The sequence below is a fragment of the Schistocerca piceifrons genome, chromosome 9, assembly GCF_021461385.2.
Source record: "Schistocerca piceifrons isolate TAMUIC-IGC-003096 chromosome 9, iqSchPice1.1, whole genome shotgun sequence".
NCBI classification, from domain to species: Eukaryota; Metazoa; Arthropoda; class Insecta; order Orthoptera; family Acrididae; genus Schistocerca; species Schistocerca piceifrons.
The window spans coordinates 24,547,513-24,556,461 of record NC_060146.1 but is presented as its reverse complement, the minus strand read 5'-3'; positions in this window follow the sequence as shown (position 1 = coordinate 24,556,461).

The window sequence follows — 8,949 nt, the reverse complement described above, 5'->3', positions numbered from 1 at the left end:
CCAACAAGACAAATTACGATCGGATTGCGACATGCCGTGTGTTTACGCCATGTGCAGCCAGTCAATGCCATATGCCAACCCTCTAATGCAGTCGGTAGGGATGCACACTTCCAGCCGCCTACGGGCACATGATGTCGGTAATTTTAAACGTAAGAACAAAACTGCCAGCACGTCTTAGTAGCTTCTATTGGTGTATTCGTTCTTTGTGTAGGGTAGGCTTCGACATGACAGGATGGACCATTCCCTTGTGAGTGTAATAGGGTAGTGACAGGGCGTTTCAGCTCTTATTTCATTCTGTGCTCTCTGACTCTGACGCCTGGCGAGTGAAACCCTTGAATCTCCCGATAATTTTTATCTTGTCTTGCGACTCTCGACCAGCACCCAAGGCCCAGTACCACAGTGTCAGCAAGCCACAAGCGAGCTGTGGTCCACGGACTGGGAACCACTGCAGTGTGCAATGTTACGCGGAGTATACAGGGCATGGTCAGTATTCAGGGATATGACAGGAATGTGCACTTGAAACTAAACGCTTCATATCGTCAAGTGGCCTATTCGGAATGGTTCCTCTGATAAATCGCGCTTAATGTATGAGGGGTGTTCAACAGAAAAGGTACGAAACAACACTGTCGGTACAACTGAAATCTTTATTGAAAGTTATCACCAGAGGTCTGAGCACAACTTTGTATTGCGGCCTATGCTGGTTTACGTACACGGGTGTAAGTTTAACTTTTCTCTGTTATTTTTTATTCATTAATTCGCCTTAGTAGTTTACGGCAAAGATTAAAATGCGGTATGCTCATAGCAATCAAGCCTGTGGACACAGCGGGAAAAAATAGAGACCATTAATTTCCTTACGTTTTATAAAAACTCCTGTCGAATATGTCATACATCTTGTACTGTCTGTCTTTTTCGCGTCCGTGGTAGAGAGAGGACGTAAATCTCTCTTTAGTTCGCTAATAATGTGAAATACATTAACTCATATAGTGATAAGCCGAAGTCGCTTATTAGTTCTTTATTTCACCTGATCTATCTATCTGTGCCACCAGTACCTGTAATACTTCAGAGAAGAAAGAAATTGCAGCGGCGCAAGCCGTAACGCCGTCTTCAAAGAAGAGGAGGTAAAGACGTGGAGGTAGGTACCGTCTGTGCAACTAATTGAAGGCACTGTTTATTGCCATACGCGTTTCGCTCCATTTATTTGAGAAGCCTGTAATACATGTTTCCTTTTATACATACGATAGACATATTATGTGGTACATATAATATGCTATGTTACATTTTGTCGTGCCTTTCTCTTGTTTTTTAGGTTACAATCAACTTTTGTAGCACAGTTCGTCATGTGAACTTATCGTTCCGTATTATTTACGATTTCTAGCGCTGTTAACTCTTGTGTGTGGTCCTAGAGATGTATTCGTTAGTTTCCATACTGCAACTAGTCGATTTCTGACGTTCTTTCACATTTCTCACATCGCATATATCACTTGCACTTTCCATTTCGTGATCGACACGTCTGTATTTCGTGTGTAGTGTTGCCAACTGTTGTGTTTTTGTCTGTCTTCTGTTTGTAGTATGGTTTGATATTTTTCATTTGTTGTGTGTATGTGTGTGTATTTCCTGTGTGTAATTGTGTAATTCTTTCCAGAGAGGGAGAGTTTCTTTTTTTATGGATATTTGTGTGTGTGTGTGTGTGTGTGTATTTTGCTGTTTGTAATTTTTTCAATACATTTAAATAAATATGAGTGTACGTGTCCGTGTGTGTGTGTGTGTGTGTGTGTTTGTGTGTGTGTGTGCGGAGGGGAGGGTGGGTTCGGTTTGTTATTGTTTTGTGGCTAGCATGATCACAGAGTTATTGCTTAGATGGATTTAGTCGTTGAGTACCTTCTTTTCCACTGCAATGGCTCTTTGTATATGAAAGTTTTCTTGCAATGTAAGGAGCTTTTTGTTTTGATTATTCACTCTGATAACTGTCGTGTCACATTCCATGTTGGATAGTTCATGTGCATGTTATAACTGTCGTGTCACATTCCATGTTGGATAGTTCATGTGCATGTTTTATCAGGTGTTCAGCGAAGGTAGTATCACTATTTTCATATTTCCAACTTCTTATATGTTCTTTATAACTATTTTGAAGTTTCTGCTTGTCATCCCCAGATATACTGATTTACATTCTTGGCACTGTAGTTTGTAGTTGGTGTGTATACGTGCTCCTTGGTATTTATCAGGTTTGACTGTTGTCTGTAAATGTGACTGGAATATGTTTCTTGTTCTGTAAACTATGTGTAATCCCTGTTTCTTTAGTAAGACGGAAAACAGAAAAGAATGAGGAAGTGAAGAACTTCAAGGCTAGAAGAAAATACCATCTAATAATTGAACATTTTATGTTACAGATTTTTTTGTGTATACGAAAAATCATTGGCCTGACTGTCTGGAATGTGCTTGGTGTCCTTAAATTAGCCGAAACACACGCTCCAGAGCGAACTCACTATTGTTGCCCCTCTTGTGCGGCGACAGCAAACATCCGTCGTAATTATTGTTCCTCAAGTTATTAATTAGTAAGCAGTACTTGCTCACTGTTACAAGAGCCGAAGGATTCGGTGTTCCCAGTATTCCTGTGGCTGTAGTTGGAGCCAGTCCTGCACTGTGCACTTCAGAACGTGGTCCGAGTTGAGGCACTTCCCTCTGAGATGTTTGTTTTCACGTACCAAAGACTTGGAAGTCTCAGGGCGACACGTTCAGGCTGTAGGGAAGCTGCTCAAGCTAGCGTCACTTCAACCTGGCCATCGCACTTGTGACTTTGGAGACCTACAGACGCGCGTTATCTTGGAGCAGAGTCATTCCCACCGTGAAAAGCCGAGGCCGTTTGCTCTCGATGGACTTACGTAGGCAACCGAATGTCTCACAGTACACGCCACTGTTAATGGTTTTTCCGGACTCGAGGAATTCGATGGGGATTGAACATCGGAGGGTTAGCGTCACCTTGCCTGCTGAGGGCGGAGGGGAGGTGACGGCACTACATTCACATACCTAGATGTCTCACTTTTTTTTTTGGTCATCAGTCTTCTGACTGGTTTGATGCGGCCCGCCACGAATTCCTTTCCTGTGCTAATCTCTTCATCTCAGAGTAGCACTTGCAACCTACGTCCTCAATTATTTGCTTGACGTATTCCAATATCTGTCTTCCTCTATAGTTTTTGCCCTCTAGTACCATGGAAGTCATTCCCTCATGTCTTAGCAGATGTCCTATCATCCTGTCCCTTCTCCTTATCAGTGTTTTCCACATATTCCTTTCCTCTCCGATTCTGCGTAGAACCTCCTCATTCCTTACCTTATCAGTCCACCTAATTTTCAACATTCGTCTATAGCACCACATCTCAAGTGCTTCGATTCTCTTCTGTTCCGGTTTTCCCACAGTCCACGTTTCACTACCATACAATGCTGTACTCCAGACGTACATCCTCAGAAATTTCTTCCTCAAATTAAGGCCGGTATTTGATATTTGTAGACTTCTCTTGGCCAGAAATGCCTTTTTTGCCATAGCGAGTCTGCTTTAGATGTCCTCCTTGTTCCGTCCGTCATTGGTTATTTTACTGCCTAGGTAGCAGAATTCCTTAACTTCATTGACTTCGTGACCATCAATCCTGATGTTAAGTTTGTCGCTGTTCTCATTTCTACTACTTCTCATTACCATCGCCTTTCTCCGATACTGTGTACTCATAGACTATTCATTCCGTTCAGCAGATCATTTAATTCTTCTTCACTTTCACTCAGGATAGCAATGTCATCAGCGAATCGTATCATTGATATCCTTTCACCTTGTATTTTAATTCCACTCCTGAATCTTTCTTTTATTTCCATCATTGCATCCTCGATGTACAGATTGAAGAGTAGGGGCGAAAGGCTACAGCCTTGTCTTACACCCTTCTTAATACGAGCACTTCGTTCTTGATCGTCCACTCTTATTATTCCCTCTTGGTTGTTGTACATATTGTATATGACCCATCTCTCCCTATAGCTTACCCCCACTTTTTTCAGAATCTCGAACAGCTTGCACCATTTTATATTGTCGAACGCTTTTTCCAGGTCGACAAATCCTATGAAAGTGTCTTGATTTTTCTTTAGCCTTGCTTCCATTATTAGCCGTAACGTCAGAATTGCCTCTCTCGTCCCTTTACTTTTCCTAAAGCCAAACTGATCGTCACCTAGCGCATGCTCAATTTTCTTTTTCCATTCTTCTGTATATTATTTTTGTAAGCAGCTTCGATGCATGAGCTGTTAAGCTGATTGTGCGATAATTCTCGCACTTGTCAGCTCTTGCCGTCTTCGGAATTGTGTGGATGATGCTTTTCCGAAAGTCAGATGGTATATCGCCAGACTCATATATTCTACACACCAACGTGAATAGTCGTTTTGTTGCCACTTCCCCCAATGATTTTAGAAATTCTGATGGAATGTTATCTATCCCTTCTGCCTTATTTGACCGTAAGTCCTCCAAAGCTCTTTTAAATTCCAATTCTAATACTGGATCCCCTATCTCTTCTAAATCGACTCCTGTTTCTTCTTCTATCACATCAGAAAAATCTTCACCCTCATAGAGGCTTTCAATGTATTCTTTCCAGCTATCTGCTCTCTCCTCTGCATTTAACACTGGAATTCGCGTTGCACTCTTAATGTTACCACCGTCGCTTTTAATGTCACCAAAGGTTGTTTTGACTTTCCTGTATGCTGAGTCTGTCCTTCCGACTATCATATCTTTTTCGATGTCTTCACATTTTTCCTGCAGCCATTTCGTCTTAGCTTCCCTGCACTTCCTATTTATTTCATTCCTCAGCGACTAGTATTTCTGTATTCCTGATTTTCCCAGAACATGTTTGTACTTCCTCCTTTCATCAATCAACTGAAGTATTTCTTCTGTTACCCATGGTTTCTTCGCAGCTACCTTCTTTGTACCTAAGTTTTCCTTCCCAACTTCTGTGATGGCCCTTTTTAGAGATGTCCATTCCTCTTCAACTGTACTACCTACTGCGCTATTCCTTATTGCTGTATCTATAGCGTTAGAGAACTTCAAACGTATCTCGTCATTCCTTACTACTTCCGTATCCCACTTCTTTGAGTATTGATTCTTCCTGACTGATGTCTTGAACTTCAGCCTACTCTTCATCACTACTATATTGTGATCTGAGTCTATATCTGCTCCTGGGTACGCCTTACAATCCAGTATCTGATTTCGGAATCTCTGTCTGACCATGATGTAATCTAATTGAAATCTTCCCGTATCTCCCGGCCTTTTCCAAGTATACCTCCTCCTCTTGTGATTCTTGAACAGGGTATTCGCTATTACTAGCTGAAACTTGTTACAGAACTCAATTAGTCTTTCTCCTCTTTCATTCCTTGTCCCAAGCCCATATTCTCTTGTAACCTTTTCTTCTACTCCTTCCCCTACAACTGCATTCCAGTCGCCCATGACTATTAGATTTTCGTCCTCCTTTACATACTGCATTACCCTTTGAATATCCTCATACACTTTCTCTATCTGTTCATCTTCAGCTTGCGACGTCGGCATGTATACCTGAACTATCGTTGTCTGTGTTGGTGTGCTGTCGATTCTGATTAGAACAACCCGGTCACTGAACTGTTCACAGTAACACACCCTCTGCCCTACCTTCCTATTCATAACGAATCCTACACCTGTTATACCATTTTCTGCTGCTGTTGATATTACCTGATACTCATCTGACCAGAAATCCTTGTCTTCCTTCCACTTCACTTCACTGACCCCTACTATATCTAGATTGAGCCTTTGCATTTACCTTTTCAGATTTTCTAGTTTCCCTACCACGTTCAAGCTTCTGACATTCCACGCGCCGACTCGTAGAACGTTATCCTTTCGTTGATTATTCAATCTTTTTCTCATGGTAACCTCCCCCTTGGCAGTCCCCTCCCGGAGATCCGAATGGGGGACTATTCCGGAATCTTTTGCCAATGGAGAGATCATCATGACACTTCTTCAAATACAGGCCACATGTCCTGTGGATACACGTTACGTGTCTTTAATGCAGTGGTTTCCCTTGCCTTCTGCATTCTCATGTCGTTGATCATTGCTGATTCTTCCGCCTTTAGGGGCAATTTCCCACCCCTAGGACAAGAGAGTGCCCTGAACCTCTATCCGCTCCTCCGCCCTCTTTGACAAGGCCGTTGGCAGAATGAGGCTGACTTCTTATGCCGGAAGTCTTCGGCCGCCAATGCTGATTGTTTATCAAAATTTAGGCAGTGGCGGGGATCGAACCCGGGACCGAAGACGTTTTGATTATGGATCTAAGACGCTAACCCTAGACCACGGGACCGAAATTCTCAGTAAATTATACCAAACCAGATGAGCAAATTTCAACTGGTTTCGTTATTACGACGTTTCTTACCTTTTCATTTGAACACTCCTTCTACGTTTGTTTTTGGACTAGTATGTCTTACCCACACAACCTCTCTGACGTTTTATTCTAGCTGAACCTACATCGTTGCTGTTGTGGATTGGCAAGAGAGCCAACCCACTATGAGAGGAAGCCGAAAGGTACGCGTTTTAGGTCACGCAGGCTGGCGTGAGGTCTGGAACAGGTCAAGGAAATGAGACTAGCAAAAAAGGACGTAGCTGAGGAATACTTAACTTTAATCCATAAATAGTGAACATCGCTCTTGACGGTACATGTTTTACAGCATCAATAGTAACTGTTAATGGCACCTTGCTAGGTTGTAGCAAATGACGTAGCTGAAGGCTATGCTAACTATCGTCTCGGCAAATGAGAGCGTATTTTGTCAGTGAACCATCGCTAGCAAAGTCGGCTGTACAACTGGGGCGAGTGCTAGGAAGTCTCTCTAGACCTGCCGTGTGGCGGCGCTGGGTCTGCAATCATTGATAGTGGCGACACGCTGGTCCGACGTATACTAACGGACCGCGGCCGATTTGAAGGCGACCACCTAGCAAGTGTGGTGTCTGCCGGTGACACCACAGTTGCTTTCAACCTCTTTGCTCGCGACGTCTTTCTGTCAGTAAACTAGCTTGCTGAACGCACAGTTGTTCGTGGTGTGTTGCGGCCGAAAAAGTGCGAGAGACTGCGAGTGTTTCAGAGAGAAACATTGCTTTACTGTCAATAAAATCTTTCTGGGTTTGTGAATGCATTGTCAATATGTAAAACTACTGACGTTTCGGTCACTATTGCAAGTGACCTTCTTCAGCGTGTTTTTGTTTACTGCTGAGTGGGAAAATTTTGTTTCTTATATACCTGCAGACGTCGCTGTTAACTAATTCTGATAATCCGTTAAGGATGAAGGAGAAGGATGTTAGAAGTTCTTTATTGGTGTTTTCATTAATTCCGTCCTCTGCGTTACCACATACATATAAATAACTGTTACCATGTACTGATTTCTTTTCATTGGTGGAAACCTGACGTTTTGGTTGGTGTTTGTACTACCGCTTGTGATTGGTGTAAATCGGCGAATGGAAAGCCAGGCGGCAGTTGTGACGTGTCGTCGTTTTCCTGCCTTCTAGCGCCGGCTGAGCCGCGCCAGTATTCTATGTAACTGCGGCCGCTGCGGTCTGCCCCGCGACTGTGTGTACTGCTTCACGTGAGCTGTCCTACCGTAACGCTGTTATTGCTGCCAGCCAAGTCGTCAGAGGTCGATACACGTCTTCTCTGTTTACGTTGGCGGGTCTCTTGGCAGTTTCTATTGCTTTTCTAATCATCCTCCTGAAAGTAAGAGGCTCTTTCGCCAGTAGGGGAGCTTCACCAGAATCAAAACAACCTGAAGGAGGTCAGTTGCAATAGTGACTGAAACGTCGGTAGTGTTGAGGCACTTAAATTGAGCTCAGAACATCTTTATGTTCGTAAAATTGTGTGCAACTTGTTCCCTCAACATGTTGGCAACATTGTTCGTTGTTCGCATTCCCGTTTACGCTAGCGAGCAACATTTCTACGTATTCGCATGGTCTGCTGCCGTGAACTGATAGGTTACTTTGTGTATTCACATCAAGACATACGCTATGTCAAGTGAAGAGGAAGAGTTAATCACATTTGGTGCTACATTAATAATACTCAGCGAAATAAACAGACGAAGGAAACGATGTAATCGTCGTCGGTGGACCAAAACATACTGTAGAAGACGTGGCGGGACTGACGTGCTTTGTGAGCTGAATTTGGAAGACGGTTCTGGCTTTCGCAACTTCACTAGGATGTTGCCGTCAGATTTTGAAATTTTGTTGAATATTATAGGACCATTTGTTTCAAAGAAAGTCACAAATTTCAGAAAGGCAATCCCTGTGAATTAAAGACTTGCTGTTACTCTTCGTTTTCTGGCATCAGGAGACACCTATCAAAACCAGCCGTATCTCAAATACTTCCATATCATCCAGGAAACGTCAATATTTAAATCCAAACCACTTCGTTTCGTAAAGTGTGTCAGTACCACATCCACATTTTTTACTTTCCTGTATTTTTCGTTTCTCTCGTCGGTACTGAGACAAGAGAGATTCACTTTTTTTGTCCACGTCACTGCTGCTGGTGCAAAGCGCCGCAGCAACTTTTTGTAATGAATCATGTTTGATTTTAGTATTTTTGTAACCTGCGCAACGTACATTCCACAGGCGCTCTTCTGCCTCATAGAGCGACATCAGCTGGCAAATTTTGTCTCGTGACCACTATATTTCAAATAAAACTGAAGGGACATAAAATAAACGCACCACTACACTCCAGCAAACCAAATACCAAAACACTCACTCAGAGCAAACGAACAGTAACGCTGCGTAGCCGAATTTAGTGGTAGCAGGCCACGAACAATGTTCCTTTGATCTCTACCGACACAGCCGCGGAACACTGATTTTGTGTTGCCAACATGTTGCCAACATCGGTAGTCCATTACTAGCCACGAACAATGTTGCCAACAATGTTGTGAACAATGTTGCGA